The sequence below is a fragment of the Perca flavescens genome, chromosome 6 (genome assembly GCF_004354835.1).
Source record: "Perca flavescens isolate YP-PL-M2 chromosome 6, PFLA_1.0, whole genome shotgun sequence".
Classification (NCBI taxonomy): Eukaryota; Metazoa; Chordata; class Actinopteri; order Perciformes; family Percidae; genus Perca; species Perca flavescens.
The window spans coordinates 3,056,179-3,074,240 of NC_041336.1; the positions used below are offsets into that span (position 1 = coordinate 3,056,179).

General features: G+C 41.1%; 1 protein-coding gene across 2 annotated transcripts in view; it reads left to right on the forward strand.

The window, feature by feature from the left end:
* The window catches only part of dcst1 (DC-STAMP domain containing 1), a 78,428-nt gene that overhangs the window by 24,920 nt on the left and 35,446 nt on the right, over positions 1-18,062 (forward strand). The gene's annotated exons all lie outside the window — the stretch shown is intronic.

The following is an 18,062-nucleotide window of genomic DNA, read 5'->3' on the forward strand; positions in this document are numbered from 1 at the left end:
GAGTTTTCTCCCAGTGCAGACATCACAGGCCACATCTTCAGCTCCAGCATAGCAGTGATCATCAGGAGCAGCTTGGAGTCCAGTCTTCTTCAGCTCCTCCACTAAATCTGATAACATGGTGCTTTTCAGCAGGACAGGCCTCTGTGTGAACGTCTTCCTGCACTGAGGACAGCTGTAGCTGTACTTACAATCCTTTTCATCCCAGTGGCTTTTAATATAGTTCATGCAGTAAATCCTGGCTGTTAGCCTGGTCTGGAGCAGGCTAGCTGTACAGAATAAATCTCCATGGTGATTTATGTGCCTCTGCTTTCGTGAAACCGAGTCAAGACTAAATTCATCCATGATAACTGGGAAATCCCAGCTTAAATCCCTTATCTTGGTTTTATGAAACAGGCCCCTGGACTTGGTCTTGACTCTGTTGTGTCTCAAAATCCACCAAGTAGGCAAGTATTTATTTAAGTAAAATCATAAGAGCATAAACGTGTACACGGGTCCAATTGAGCAGGCACACAGGCTTCTCTCATCAGACTGAATTTTCTGGCTTACACATGAATTCATATATCAGTCTCTAAGAGCATTTTGATTTGTTTATTAAAAGTTGGAGGAGTACCGTGGTTTAGACTTAGCCTCCCCTGGTTGGTGCACAGACTGGTCCCAGTCTTTTGGCACACGCCCTCTTCATCAGTTCTTAGGCAGACTTTAACTATGCTGATGGTCAGAGAGAACAATGCGCCGCTGTTGCCTGTCACAGGTTGAGGAGTAACTTATTCTCATGGTCAAACTGATATCAAACTGATATTAACTTTGTTGCTGCACTCTTGTTGCTTTCTGACCACCGTCATACAGTGCTGCTTTCTGCACGTACAACAGTATCCTTTTCTCATTTTGCATGACTAAGCTGTCACAGTGCTCTTCCACTAACCACACAACTATAATTCAACTTTGATTTGTATCCTCATAAAGCATAGCCAGCTTGACTGATTATTTTTATTTCTTACAGATCCCCCTTTTCACACCTCAGGTGTGAATACTACTAAATTTAGGATTATATGGCCCTCAAACTGGTAAATAATTGGCCGCACTAGGGGAAGAAGAAGCAAGATTAATATAGCATTACATTGGTGATTCACTTCCTTCGTTGTCCGAATCAGTCTCATCACCATCTTCCATCCCCAACAGGGGCATGGAGTAGGCTGGAGGAGCATCTTTCTGGGGATCTTTTTTGGTCAGAGCCACATCAATCCATCTGTTCACCAGAGTGCGACAACAAGGGATGCAACAGCATCCACAACACACCAATATGCCCAGAAACACTGCCATGGACATAAGAATGGAGAGCACAATTGCTTTGTATTTGCCAAAAACGTCCTCCAGCCAACTGGTGATGGGGTTTTCAGCCACACCCGAGTTCTCTGCTAGTTCATTGTCTAGAGAGGTCAACCCCTCCAAGGCTCTAGTGAGGCTACCATCCGGGGCAGTATTATTGGGAATAAATGTACAACAAGCATCTCCAAACATGTGGCACACACCCCCTTTTCTGCCAACAACATGTCCAGTGCCATACGGTTCTGAAATGCCATGAGTGAGGAGGCGGCTAATTGTTCGGACACACCCCTCAGGCCATCCCTAGTCCGGTTCAAAAACCTCTGCTGGTTGTAGTATATATAATTTATCCAGTCCACATTCTTGTTTGTAGTTATCCAGGGCAGTATAGATTCAAAACCCTTTGCTATCTGATTCTGAGCTTTGAACTCCTCTGGTACACCCCTTGGTATTCCAATTGCATCTATATACACCCTACTATCTATAGATCCGAACAGGGTGCTTGGATCTCCCCATGTACCAAAACCCAAGTCAGTATCTCTTTTAGCCCTCTTCAAGGAATGTTTGTGGTAGGTAGACTGTACTGTCTCCTCTAGCTTCCCTGCGCTAATAGGAAGCATGGTAATCGGCAATAATAGGGACACTAAGGCGCAGGTTCCCCCCCATTTAGCAGGTCAGGATGGTCTAAGGCGGGGCTGTGTCGAGTCCCTTACTCTGATTGTTAAACATCGGCTGTGTGACATTGGGAACGAACGAAGATGTGTTGTAGGTGTACATACAAAACTTCTTAGGTAGGTGTCCCACATTCATGGTAGAGCTGTTGGGTTGTGTGATGCAAGTATAGTTACCAGGGTAGACGACCAATCCTGGAGGCGGTTGTATTGCACGCACTCTGGGATACAGGAGAGACAGGGTCCGAGACAGAGACATCACTTTCCATGGTCACATCACTGTAAAGACTTAACATACAATTATAACCAATAAGGTCGTCCACAGGTGAGAGTGGGAATGGTACTGTCCCCAAATGAGGTCTTGCTTTAGCACAGATAACACAGTCAGACATTTTATGCGTTCTAGCAGTATATTTCATCATTTTGAGCCACGTGTTACCTGAGGGTGTGAAACCAGTTTCCATCTCCAACCTTTCCTCAATGGTAAAGTCCTCTAGGTTCAAATATTTTACTAATGGCCCTTTAGAGTCTTTCAGGACACCCATACCTGTGTTCATTGCGTCAACCTGGACAGTAATGGATGTGGACAGTGTACTATTACTCCATGGGTCTGTGACTTGAATGATGAACTGTCCTAACGGATCTTTCCCTTCAGCATATAATCCCATAACATAAGTCCCTGCATCCTCTGGTTTTGGATCCTTCAACGTCACATATATAGGATTACATTTCTGTTCCTGGCATCGTCCTTCCTGCTTTCTACCTACACTCAGTCTGGATTTCAGGTCCCTATGTGTTATCGTAAGGTGCATTATATCATATGGTTCACACCCCAAATTTTACCCAATCTGAGCCTGTGTTAGCTATGGCACACTTCCAACTGCTACACCACTTGTCTGAGTTGGTCGTGACGCATATGTATATGACTTCCTCTCTTCTGTCTTTGGTGGTGCATGGCACTATGTCGCATAGGTCTAATAGGGCTGTTCTTGTGTCCCCTAATAAATGACATGTGATCTGTCCCTTTGTTCTAGTCACCTGAACCTCCCTTCTTGTCATATTTGGTATCTATGAACCAAAATAACAACATAACGAGTATGGCTGTAGATATTAGCATACCTACCCAGACCTTCCATGTGCATCCATAGTAGTATTTTTGTCTGGGTTCACTCCCTTGGCCTGATTGCCTAAGTTTGAACGGGAGCGGCATTGTTGATCAAATCAGCTCTAACTTCCCTCAAATCACGGGAAGGTGTAGGTGCTGGGGCACAATGTGTCAGGTGGTGCCAAGCAGCTCCTGCCTTGCCTTTTACTTGGACAGAGTGTGAGGTAACCTCCCTCACTTCGTACGGTCCAACCCACCTGGGCTCGGTCCACTTTCTCTTGTGGACTTTCACTCGCACCCAGTCACCTACCTTGACACTGCTCCGGGGCTCCTCTTCTCCCGGGGTCTGTGCTCTGGCGACCTGTTCAGATAAAACTGAAGTAAGGCTGGTCAATGCCTTCATGTAGTCATCATATTCTTGTTTACACACATCCAGGGATGGCATATGACCTCCATCCCTAGGTGGGCCTGGCATTTTTATTCCAGTCAGTAATTCATGAGGAGATTAGTGTGTATCGGATCCTGGGGAACTGCGCATGGACATAAGAGCTAATGGCAGTGCTTCTACCCATGTTAGTTTTGTACCTTCACATGCTTTAGCGATTTTTCTTTTCAGTGTCTGGTTGGCCCTCTCCACTAATCCCTGTGATTGTGGATGATAAACTGACCCATATCTGTGTATGATCCCTAATGCCTCTTCTACTTTCTGTAGATGTTTGTTAGCAAAATGAGATCCATTGTCTGATCTTATTGTGCGTGGTACGCCATATCTGGGTACTAGTTCATTTTTCAGCCATTTTACAACTGTCTGTGCTGTTTCATCTTTACTTGGTATCGCTTCAACCCATTTTGTGAATCTGTCTACCATTACAAGGTGATACCTTTTTCCCCCTACTCTGTTCTCTGGCCCCATATCTGTGAAATCTATGGTGATTTCTTGAAAAGGGGCTGTAGGCACAGGGAATTTTCCTGCTGGGGCCTTGAATGGTTTCTTGTTATTGTGTTTGTTGCATGTGTCACATTCTTCCACAAAGTTGGTGATGATGTCTGACATCCATGGGTGCCACCATAGTTCTTTCATGTTTGTCAGGGTTCTTCTGGTTCCCTCATGGGTGGGGCCGTGCATGGTTGGGAACAATAGTCGACATAGCTTTGCCGGAGCCACTATGTGTCCAGTGTGTGACCTCCAAATGCCGTCTTTATCCTTGCATGCTCCTTTTCTCTGCCATTCTGAATGTTCATATGGTCCGGCCTCTTCTTGGATGTCTTTTATGTTTTCTGTGGTTAGTTCTGTTGGTCCTCCCTCTGGTTGTAGTGTCATTTGTCTGGGAGTGTACCCTCCAACTTCTTTGGCTCTTTGGTCTGCTGCTTCATTTCCTTTTGCCACCCTTGTGTCTGCTTTGTCATGTCCTTTGCACTTCATTATTGCCACTGCTGCTGGCGCTTTTACTGCTTCCAGTAGGGTTACCAGTTGATCCTTGTGCTTGACAGGAGTCTTGCTGGTGGTCAGGAAATTCCTCTTCTGCCATTGTGGTCCATCTATATGCACCGCTCCATGTGCGTATGCTGAGTCTGTGTAGTTATTGACCCTTTTCCCTTCTGACCACTGCAGTGCTTTTGTGAGTGCCAATATTTCAGCCATTTGTGCTGATGCAGGTTGTGGTATTATTCCTGAGTCCACTTCGGTGTGTGTACCGTCTGCTTGTTGTTCCATCACCGCATACGCAGCCACATTTCCATTTTCTCCTTTGTAGCAGCATCCATCTGTGTACAGCCAATGTTGTGCATCTGGCAGAGGTTCGTTTTTCAGGTCTGGCCTGAGTTTCAGTTCTTGTGCTGCCACTTCTTCACAGCTGTGGGGTTTTCCGTGTCCCATTTTGTCTGCCAAATTAATGGCTGAGGTTACAAAAGTGATGTGGGGTTGTCTCAGCTCCTTCTGTATTTTCAGTTTTCGTTCAGTACTGAACGTGAATGCATTGCTCTGATGTTTGTCCTTGTTCAATAGTGTCCAATTTTGAGCTGTGGTAGGTTAGCACTAACCTGTCTCCCCCTTTTTTCTGGAAAAGAGCGGCATGAACATGTCCGTTCTTGACAGAAACATCAAGATGCCAACATGGTCCAGCTCCCTGGGTGATTGGCGGGAGGTCATCCAGTAACCCCTCCAGATCTCTGTGTTTAAATGGCACATACACTCTAAAGTTGGTTGAGGGGTGTTCCATAATAGGGAAAGCTCCGGTCCCCCCTTTTTTGGGTCTGTCTCTAAGGTCATATTCTCTTCTTGCTTCATCCATGACCTTCGCTTCTCCTTCAAACACACCTTGCAGCTGCAGTTTCTGCATGGCTCCATCGTGTGGGGGACCCCTTTTGGTGAAGTGTTTTGTAATTCTGTGCTGCTTTTCATCTTCATCGTCAGTACAGGATACGTCAGTTCCTGTTTCCTTCAAGCTAACCGCTGAGGTGTGGCTGGAGAAGGTGTAGTCAAAGTGTTTGGAGACTTTATCTGAGGGGGCATACTCATTTACAAATGGATCAAAAGGAGGTGGTCTCACTTGCAGACCCCCTCTAGGAGTGCTCTGGGACCGAGGTTGGGGCAGGAGTTGAGGCGTTGATTGTGATGGTGGCAGTTGGAGTGATGCAGTGGATGGTCCTGGGGGTCCCAACCATGGATTCCCCCTTGAGCTGGCTCATTTCTGCTCTGGTGTTTTCCATTTGATTTTCTAGTTTGTCAACTGTGTCAGTCAGGTCAGCTGTGCATTTCACCAGATTTGCCAGGTCGTTGTGTTGGGGGATGTCCAGATCCAGAACTCTTCCATTCACTTCCAGTACACCTCTCTTCACTGGCACCACAGGAGCTTGAACCACTGTTATAGCCTCGTAGGATGGAGGTGCTGTTGGTTGTGGCAGGGAAGGGTACATGCTGGCAGTGGCTGTAGTTGGGTTATTATTAGTCTTTTCTGGTACTACTTCAGTTGTGCCACCAGATGTTGCCAACTTATCATTTTTCCTTTTCAGTTTACCCAGCAGTTCAGTCAGCCCCCTTGTGACATCTTTCTCCACGGCCTTCTTTTGTTTACGCCCCCATGCAGGCCCCCACCTACTACCTTTTTCTTTCCATTCTGTGTCTGCCACTCGTGCCTGACTCTCTGCTCTGATATTCAAAGTTCTCAATACACTCTCATCTCTCCCTATGTCTGCCAACAGTCCTTCCTTTTCCCACTTACAGAGTATCTTTTTCCCTGTCTCAACCCATTGTTTCTGCTGCCCCCCCGGTGCTTTCTTCCCCAGTTTCACCAACAGAAAAGCTTTCAGTTCTTCCATTTCAGCACTGTATGCACAATCTTTCACTTCTTTATGCCATGATACAGTTCCCAACAGCACCCGAAACACACTATATATAAGAAACCGTATATATTTTCAACAAACAATTGTCTCTGCTTTTCAAAGTGTCAATTTATCTCTTGTCCTGCTGTATGTTGCACTCAAAATCTGAGTCTAGCTCTAAACTCACTTCGTCACCACTACCTGTTACTGTTTCACTCTTTTCCTAAAGTATTCTCCCCTGTCCGTTCGGACACTTCACACAATGAACCTTCACTAGTAATTGTTTCTACTTCAAGCTGTGCCTTATTAATTTTATCCTCTTCACAGTATACCTCAAAATCAAACAGTGCTCTAGTAATTTTATTCTCTTCACAAGATACTTCAAAATCTGCCTCCGTATCGAAATGTAAAATGTTTTCTGTCATTGCATTGAATTCACAATCATTGGCTTTTTACAGTATCTACCAACCAACCGACTGAGATTCCTCTAATTAAGTCAAATTAAACCAACTCTCCGATTTTTCTAACCAAGAGCTTTTTACGGTGAATTCACAATCATTGGCTTTTTACAGTATCTACCAACCAACCGATTGAATAACCAACCATTGGCTTTTTACAGTATCTACCAACCAACCGACTGCGATTCCTCTAATTAAGTCAAATTAAACCAACTCTCCGATTTTTCTAACCAAGAGCTTTTTACGGTTTTATTTCACCCAATGTACTCAAATTTCCGACCAGTTGTAGATCAAAAGCTTTTTACGAGTCTCTTATAGCCAATTTATATGTCTCGTCAGACCATTGAACCTTCGAAGGTTTACCTCTTTGATTTTAGTTTTGCCCAACTCTCCGGTCTCAATGAACCAAGAGCTTTTTACAGGTCTAATTTAGATTTAATTTTTTTTGCCCAACTCTCCGATCACAGTGGACCAAGAGCTTTTTACAGGCTAATTTAGATTTATTTTTTGTTGCCCAACTCCCCGGTCACGGCGGACCAGGAGCTTTTTACAGGCTTTCTTTAGATCGAATTTTTGTTGCCCAACTCCCCGGTCACAGTGGACCAGGAGCTTTTTACAGGCTTTCTTTTCACTCTGTTAACAGTTCTTATTTTGCAATTTTGTTTTACTGTTTAGTTTTCTTTTATACTCTTAAGATTTCATTCAATTTACCAATGGCACTCTTGTTCTTCTTCTCTCAAAAATTTGGTTATGCTCAATGTGCAGAAGTTAGATATTAACAGGTCTCTGCTTACCTTATTTTTGACAGCGCGCTGTTTTGAGTGAAGGAAAAACTGGAGTCCGTCCTGTCTGCTCAATTCAGGGGAAAGTCCTCTGGCGCCACTTGGTGGATCACGTCAGGGTCACCACTTTGTCGTGTCTCAAAATCCACTAAGTAGGCAAGAAGAGGACTTAACAGTTTAACAAGTATTTATTTAAGTAAAATCATAAGAGCATTAACGTGTACATGGGTCCAATTGAGCAGGCACACAGGCTTCTCTCATCAGACAGAATTTTCTGGCTTATACATGAATTCATATATCAGTCTCTAAGAGCATTTTGATTTGTTTATTAAAAGTTGGAGGAGTACCGTGGTTTAGACTTAGCCTCCCCTGGTTGGTGCACAGATTGGTCCCAGTTTTTTGGCACACGCCCTCTTCATCAGTTCTTAGGCAGACTTTAACTATGCTGATGGTCAGAGAGAACAATGCGCCGCTGTTGCCTGTCACAGGTTGAGGAGTAACTTATTCTCATGGTCAAACTGATATCAAACTGATTTTAACTTTGTTGCTGCACTCTTGTTGCTTTCTGACCACCGTCATACAGTGCTGCTTTCTGCACGTACAACAGTATTCTTTTCTCATTTTGCGTGACTAAGCTGTCACAGTGCTCTTCCACTAAACACACAACTATAATTCAACTATGATTTGTATCCTCATAAAGCATAGCCAGCTTGACTGATTATTTTTATTTCTTACAACTCCGACTCAAACCTTTTTGGACTCGGTCTTGACTATGTCTTGACTAGTCCTGATCTTGGACTCGACAATGGTGGTCTTGACTATAGCCCTGCCTGCTATGTCAAACTGGAACATATTACCACTGCATTAAACACAGATTACAAGTGAGGTCAGTTTCAAAAAGGGAGTTAAATTAGCAATTAGTCAAACCAAAATCATCTTAAAGTGCATATTATAGTAGGGATGTGAATGTGGATTAATATCGTGTTGTTTACCTAAGTACGGACACTAGTGTACACTGGTCCAGTGTAACAAACAGGATCTACCATACATAAAAAAAAACCTGGCATGTTTCTAACAGTAGGTAGATATTGGAGATGTATTTGAAATCTGAGACTAAAGCTTCTCTAACAATATGGGTGAGTTCGTTTCTGGATAAATTATTGCCTGAGAAAAGTTAAAGGCATTTGTTTTTGTGCAGAATGAGTGAAGAATCCATCCGTCATTATATTACTATTACTAAATATTTTGAGAAAAAGTCTAAATAATTTGAGAAAAAGTCTAAATAATTTGAGAAAAAGTCTAATTTGAGAAAAAAAAGTCTAAATAATTTGAGAAAAAGTCTAAATAAATTGAGAAAAAGTCTAAATAATTTGAGAAACAGTCTAAATAATTTGAGAAAAAAAGTCTAAATAATTTGACTTGGAGATGGAGACAGCTTAGAGCCCAAAAGGACACCTAGTTGGCTAATTTCCACCTGAACAGGTACCGTTAGCTTCAGGCTAATTTATCACGGCATTTTATGTAATTTCAATATTTGTGTTCTCACATTAAATTATGTAGCTAGAGTACTCAAGTTGGTTACTCACTAAAACAACTGAGACACTGCCAGTAAAGTGATCTTAACTGTTACACAACACAATGAATCTGACTGCACATTGGACTGAGTGTGATAGTGGTTGTAACAAATTAAAAAATATATCTTTTGAATTTTGACAAGTGAAAAAAGTCAAAATATTCATTATTCATCATCATCAATAAAACACATTTGAAACAAACTGAGAAGACGGCGGTGATTTGTATTCTTAATAAATGAAAACCATAAATATTTAACACTATCACATTTCATAGTTTTAATCTGAGACTTGGGAGGCCCGGAGAAAATAAAAGACTTTAGATTAAATTATTACAAAATATATAATCGTGTGAAACTCTTTTATGGTTCTTATATTTACAGCAGGTTTCATCCTGTTAACGTACAGAATATATAAACAGATACTTACGTTCACATTAAACTAATGTTAAACACCTTCATGAAAACCTCTTCGGCTCGAACATAGTAATAGTAGCTATTACTGATTTCTATTCTGAAATTATTTAGACTTTTTTTTTTTCTCAGAACTCGAACCTCCTATGGCGCCATTTTGATGCTACCAAGCCATCACCTCCCGTTAGCATCCCATTGACTCCCATTCATTTTGTCGTCACTTTGACAGCGAATAACTTTACATCTGAAGCGTTTCAAGACTCTATTTGTCCATTGTTTATTTCTAAAGAAACACGACAAAGTATAAAAGGCTCCATTACCTTGTATCTCACGTTATGGCTCCGTAGCAGACGCTTTTATAAAAATAGGCTAACGATTGGGTCATAACCACGAGACTTATTGTCACACAGTAGAGGAATTACCGTATAGTACAGGAGAAGCTCACAGGCAGTTTGGACTTCCATTAGCTGTTTAGGTTTAATGACTAATGTTAACTAGCATGTTAGTGATCAGTAATTACTAATGTTAACTAGCATGTTAGTGATCAGTAATTAGCCTGTGTCTATGTTATCTCCTTACATATACCTACACTCTCCGTCTCTGTAAGATTGGGAATGATCATTTACATTTATAAGGGTTATTAATCAGTCCTTCCAGAAAGATCCAGATTTTTTTTGTGATTGTTGCGGGGCAAAAATCCTTGATTATGCGGCAATGTTTTCTTAAAAAATGCGATAGAATATACGGGATATTTATGCAATTTTATGCGATGAAATAATAAATAATAAATAATAAAAACTGCGGTTTGATGAAAAAAACACACCGACACCCTGCTTTTTGATGATGTTCACGTCGCGGAAATCGGCAATTTATGCGGTGAAAGTCGCCCCCCGCATAACTATGCGGACTTTGGCTGATTATGCGTTGAATTATGCGATCGCATAATCACGTTTTTCTGGAGGGACTGGTTAGTACAGCCATGATAAACCTTTTATTGTTCTTTTAATTCTTTTAACACACTCTACTTAATCGCTGTGAACAAGTGATAGAAAACACTGCTCATTTCTCTGTGACGGAGCAGTTTTAGTGAGGAGAGTTGAAAGGACAGAGACTGACTGACTCTAAACATGAACACTGTACTTTGTGGTGTTTCAGGAGGAAAAGTGCCTCAGTTATACTCTCATATCAGTTTCACATTTTCTCTGTCAGCTTTGTATGAAACCCTGGAATGAAGACAGGAAGAAAATACTTTGTTCATGTTAGTTTATTCATCATGTAAAGCTTCAGTTTGTTCACACATGCCATCAGTAAAGTCTGTTCAAAGACTCTTGTTCAATGATTTCATGAACACATTCACTTCATCCACACAGAACCAGAATCTCAGCTATGGAAAAGAGAAGAATGACTTATTGATTATGATTATGATAACAACATTTTGGTCGGCCAAACAAATAAATGTAAATCTAGATTTCTTTACAAATGTCCACAAAGAGAACAACGTGTGTAGGATAAAGGAGGTCTGGTGCTTTCTCTCTTCAGAGCCATGCAGTGGAAGAGAAACTAAATACACTTTTAGTTTGATTTGATTTCTGTGTCACACCAAACATTTGGCCCGTCCCACATGGGATTACAAGACACCGCTATTTAACAGACATCTTCCTGTCCCGCAGATACATAACTTGGAGAAATACATGAATAACAAACAACAGCTAATATCTACAGATCATCTCGGTAGAGATTAGGGCTGCAACTATCGATTCTTTTTGTAATCGATTAATCTAGCACTTTATCGATCGATTAATCGGATATTTTATTTTTTGCGTTTTTAAACAACCTAAACTAGGGAAAAAAAGCAACATTTGTATTGCCTACATTGCTTACAATATAATCTCTCAAAAAACTAAACATATTAAGTTCATTTAAGTGCCATATTACATTGTTTTTAAAGATTTTTTTTTTTTAAATGATATCATCCTCAAACTAAGGCATACACAAACATTACATTAAGTTGTGCAACTTAACTTTCAGAACTACAAGTTTCAACCTGAGACTGATCTGTATATACAGTAGGCCTATATGTAAATATTAGTTACACTCAACCTATTTTCATTAATATATTTGATTATAATGTCACACAGCTCTGTTACACTTATACTATTAGATCGTTGATCAGCTGTTTCTCCGTGGAGAGAGAGAGAGAGACAGAGAGAGAGAGATGCGCAACAATCAGCTGTTTGTTGTGTTTGGTGTAGTTTCATCGTCCATCGTCGATTTTTTTGTAATTGAATTATTCGAGTTATTCGAGGAATCGTTTCAGCCCTAGTAAAGATCTTTTTTAACATATCGTCCTGTTTCAACAATCAAAGGTAAAATAACAGATCTCTACTGAGCACATTGAGAGATTCTGGGACTCCCCAAATGATTTTCTCAACAAACAAAAAACATCTCATCACTTCTAAAATGTCAATACAAGAGACAAAAACGTCAAACTAATTTACATAAACGTTGATAAAAGCAAATAAATGTCGAAAAAAGTCACAAAAAATGTTGATAGAAGCAAAAAGAAATAAGAAAAATGCCCCAAAAATGTGTAAACGCATGAAAAACGTCAAACAGTGACAAAAAATTTTGAAAAGTGGCCAGGTTGGTTCAGCGGGTAGAGTAAGCGCACATATATTGAGACGTTTATGCCTCGACGCAGAGGTCCAGGGTTCAAGTCCCACCTGTGACGATTTCCTGCATGTATTCCCTCTCTCTCTCTCTCTCTCTCTCTCCCTTTTCCCACCTAGCTATCTTATCAAAATAAAGGCGGAAAATGCCCAAAAAAGTATCGTGAAAAAATATAAATTGTCACACCAATCAGCTGTCAGCAACAAACATGGAGACTAAATAAGTTGAAGAAACACAGAATTTTACCCTTAAATGACTTCTGTCTATTTTAGTTTACACAACTCAGCAGAGTCTCCATTAGTCGAGAGAAGGCCACAAAAGTCATCAAAACCATAAAACTCTAGTCCAGCATAGAGGGGCTGAGTGAATGTGGTCTGGACTCTGTGGAGGAGAGTCATGGTTTCAGAGACACTGTAGAAGGACAGAATACCTGCACTGTGATCCAGGTACACTCCTACTCTGGAGGACTCAGGACCTGAGACGGGAGTTTGGACTTTGTTGGACCAAAATATATAACTGTTGTTGTTACAATATAACGCCCAAGATTTGTCATTGAATCCAAATTCACATTCATCCGACCACCCTGCTCTGATGATATTCTTGTATGAGACTGCTACATTAACTTCCCCTCTCCTCTCCACCTCCCAGTAACAACATCCAGTCAGACTCTCTCTACTCAGGACCTGATATATGTTAGTGAATCTGTCTGGGTGACTAGAATAAGACTGTGTTTGACTCATTACTGTTGCTTTCCTGTTCCCCTCAGATAATAAAAGCTGTGTGTTTGCTGTGTTTGGATCCAGTGTGATTTCACGTGAATATTTTAAGAATCCAGCTCTGGTCTTGGGCTCTGGTTGTGGCAGTAAAACGTCCACTTCAGTCCCTGTCGGTGAGACGTTTGTCCTCTTCTCTCTCAGGACGTCCTGTAGTTTATCTCTGACTTCTAACACGGCTGCTGTCACGTCCTCAAAGCAGCTCAGAGGACAGATATGGATGCTGGATGCTGATTGGTTGAGTGGTGACAGTGAGGGGTAGTTGTGTAGAAACTGGTTGTGATCCTCTGTGTGTGAGAGCTTCTTCAGCTCAGCGTCTTTCCTCTTCAGGTCAGTGATCTCCTGCTCCAGCTTCTCCTGAAGCTCTCTGACTCGACTCACTTCTCTTTTCTGCTGGGATCTGACCTGCTGCTTCACATCAGAGCTTCTTTTCTCCAGGAGACGGATCAGCTCAGTGAAGATCTTCTCGCTGTCCTTCACTGCTTTATCAGCAGCGCGATGGATGGCCTCCGCCTGCTGTTGAAGCAGCTTCACATCTTTCTCTCTGTCCTGGATTCTCTGCTGGATGTTTTGTCGACTCCCCTTGAGCTTTTTCTGCCTCTCAGTCCTTTCTGCTGCAGCTGAGACTATGTCGTGGCCTTTATGTTCCTCCACAGAGCAGAGATAACAGATAAGTTGCTGATCAGTACGACAGAACATCTTCATCACCTCATCATGATGAGAGCAGACGTTCTCCTGGAGCTTCTTGGACGGCTCCACCAGCTTGTGTTTCTTGAATGTCTCTGATTCATAATGAAGCTGGAGGTGTTTCTCACAGAAAGAAGCCAGACATTGCAGACAGGACTTGTGTGCTTTGAGTTTTCTCCCAGTGCAGACATCACAGGCCACATCTTCAGCTCCAGCATAGCAGTGATCAGCAGGAGCAGCTTGGAGTCCAGTCTTCTTCAGCTCCTCCACTAAATCTGATAACATGGTGTTTTTCAGCAGGACAGGCCTCGGTGTGAATGTCTTCCTGCACTGAGGGCAGCTGTAGCTGTACTTACGATCCTCTACATCCCAGTGGCTTTTAATACAGTTCATGCAGTAGTTGTGTCCACAGGGAGTAGTCACCGGATCCTTCAGTAGATCCAGGTTTCCCGGTCCAGCTGAACTCCTTTCTGCGCCATTTCACCTCTCAGTGACGACTGACTGAGTGTGACTTACTGTATGTGTGACTGTCTTATCAAGGGATCCTGGTTCAAGGTACAGCTTTATTGTCATTATACAATCCACTGTGGGGTTATCAAGCTTTGATTCCTGCCAGGATGAGGAGTGGTTCCTTGACTTTGGACTTTGTTTACTGTAGGCCGTGTTGTCCTCACTTTTCAGGACATATGAAAAAGCAGATTTACTGTTAGCTAGTTTTCTAGTTATTATTACCATTTTGCTTAATTTTGGCTTAGCAACTTTTAAAAACTGTTAACTGTTGTAACTATTGTAAGATTCATATTTTGTCACTTTGTCTGCTAAACACAACCTTCCCAAAAGCTACAATAAAGCTGAGAGTAGTATATGCTCTGTAAAAAGAGCACTAATACAAGAGAAACTAATTAAGCAATTCAAGGAACACTGATGCTTGTATCAACACTGATTTTATAGATCACAGACTTTTCAGCTACCCAACAGGCCAACCACTAGTATTTTCAATGTAAGCTTAAACAGTTAGGTTACCTGACTTTAATGTTACAGACAAACTGCTTGTTGTCGTTATGACTTCAAGTCAAGTCAAGTTAAGTTACTTTATTTGTCCCCCAGTGGGACAATTTGTTATGCAGCAGGTAGTGTAATAAAATCACACACAATCGTACACACAATACAGAGATTGCGTACCTTGCAGGCAAATTTAAAAACATAAATAATAAATCAAGTTATCTATGGTTCTTTATAGAATTAAAAAGTAGAATGGCTGCAGGTACAAAGGAGTGTTTATATCTATTTGTTCTGAGTTTTGGAAGTATAAAGCGTCTTGAGGCGCACATTACGCACACACACACACACACACACACACACACACACACACACACACACACAGCCTCCGTCCCTTCCTGAGAGTTAATTTGCCTACTCCTTACCATATTGTCAACTACTCTCTTCCATCTTTTCCTCACTCGCTCCCATGGCCCTGTCATGGTCACTCGCCTCCTCCTCCTCTTCTTCCCTGTCATGATGTTGTTTCTGCTTCTCTGTATAGCCAGCCACCTCTCCTCCTTCCTCTACTTCAGGTAATGCTGATGTTGAAGCAGCTACTCCAGCCCCAAACATGTTAGAAATTTGGCACATTTTGAGGCATCCACCTGTAGATTCTTAATCTTTTTCTCCCGTAATTTCTCTGCACCTCCCTTGCGCTTTGGTGGTCATTAGTCCATTTTAACGTGGATGCTAAACTTCCAGCATTTGCAAGTAGGCAGAGGTTTCAGGGGAAAAAAGCTCTATAGTTTCTACAAGTTTAATGCTTGTTTTGTTGGTGTGGTCTTCCGGTCAACCTTGGAAAAAAGACATTTTTCCCGACGTTTTTGACGACTTTTTTTCTTACAATTTTTCTTCATTTTCAGCGCTTATTTCTACGTCCCATATTTTCTGATATAAAACTGGGCTATTTGACCCAAAGTCAACACAAGGGTTAACAATCTAAGTGACATGAGTATAGATTTTAGTTCTATGAGAAAAGGTACAACATTAGTAAAATTAATTAGAAGATGTCTGCTTATCATTTGGCAAATAGAATGATGAAATTAATTCCACCCCACGTCACATGATGACCTTTGACATTAACACGTGACAGACACTATCACAACACTAGGCAAGCCTTCATGAGACGCTTCACGCTACCTTTACCTAAAACTAATGCCATAAAGAAAACTGTAATGCAGGGCTGTAGACTACCGTCCAAGACCTGACTTGAGTCGGTTTTTCTCTGGTCTCGGACTTGTCTCGGTCTCTGGCCCTGGTCTGGCCAAATATGGCTTTTGGTCTTGACCTAGTCCAGGTGTCTTTATTATGTTTATAATAATATTGGATGGAAAGTGAAACACAGCTTCAGTGGGGATGTTTTTGGCTTTTCACAAGTTTAGACAGCTAGCTAACGCTACGCCGACATTTGCTAACGTTAGCGCAACAGCGTTAGCCTAGCCTGCTAGGTAAATATCATGACTGCCTTTGGAGTTTCCTATATCTGCGTCCTAATTGTCAACATAAGACCTGTGGCGTTAGTGCTCCTTTTGTACCATCATTTTATTGAATGAAATATTAAGCTTTGCTCCCACAAGATGGGTGGGTTTGTATTACGTTACACACAAAGCCAACTGGCTATAGTTAGCCTGTACGTTTGCTATTGGACGTTAGCTAACGTTGCCGAGCCAGCCAGCAACTTCGGCTTTAGAGTTTCGGCGAGCCAACCACGACAGTATTGTTGCCCGCAATCAACATCAAAAGCACTCAACCTGCAGTGATGTTTAAAATGGAGACTCACATATCGTGCCTTTTCCCGGAGATCCTGGCCATTATTTATTTCTGTCCTGGACTCGGTCTTGACTCCAACTCTAACCTTTTTGGACTTGGTCTTGACTAGTCCTGATCTTGGACTCGACAAAGGTGGTCTTGACTAAAGCCCTTCTGTAATGTATAGGGCGATGTCAAACTGGAACATATTACCACTGCATTAAACACAGATTACAAGTGAGGTCAGTTTTAAAAGGGGAGTTAAATTAGCAATTAGTCAAACAGAAATCATCTTAAAGTGCATATTATAGTGGGGATGTGAATGTAGATTAATGTTGTCTTGTTTACCTAAGTACGGACACTAGTGTACACTGGTCCAGTGTAACAAACAGGATCAACAGAGATAGATTCTACCAGACATAAAAAACCCTGGCAAAATTTAAAAAAAAAAGATTTTGAATTTTGACAAGATTAATCAGAAATTATCTCATCATCAAAAAAAATCTAAATGTTTTTAGGAATAAAGTCAAAATATTTTAAGAAAAAAAGTCAAAATATTTATTATTCATCATCATCAATAAAACACATTTGAAACAAACTTAGAAGACAGCGGCGATTTTTATTCACATCAAACTAATGTTAAACACCTTCATGAAAACCTCTTTGGCTTGAACATAGTAATAGTAGCTATTACTGATTTCTATTCTGAAATTATTTAGACTTTTTTCCCTCAAAATATTTAGACTTTTTTTTTCTCAGAACTCGAAGCTCCTATGGCGCCATTTTGTTGCTACCAAGCCATCACCTCCCGTTAGCATCCCATTGACTCCCATTCATTCTGACGTCACTTTGAGAGAGAATAACTTTACATCTGAAGCGTTTAAAGACTCTATTTGTCTGTTGTTTATTTCTAAAGAAACACGACAATGTATAAAAGGCTCCATTACCTTGTATCTCACGTTATGGCTCCGTAGCAGAACGCTTTTATAACAATAGGCTAACGATTGGGTCATAACCACGAGACTTACTGTCACACAGTAGAGGAATTACCGTATAGTACAGGAGAAGCTCACAGGCTGTTTGGACTTCCATTATCTGTTTAGGTTTAATTACTAATGTTAACTAGCATGTTAGTGATCAATAATTACTAATGTTAACTAGCATGTTAGTGATCAGTAATTACTAATGTTAACTAGCATGTTAGTGATCAGTAATTAATGTTAACTAGCATGTTAATGTTAACTAATGTTAATAGCATGTTAGTGATCAGTAATTACTAATGTTAACTAGCATGTTAGTGATCAATAATTACTAATGTTAACTAGCATGTTAGGGATCAGTAATTACTAATGTTAACTAGCATGTTAGTGATCAGTAATTACTAATGTTAACTAACATGTTAGTGATCAGTAATTACTAATGTTAACTAACATGTTAGTGATCAATAATTACTAATGTTAACTATCATGTTAGTGATCAGTAATTACTAATGTTAACT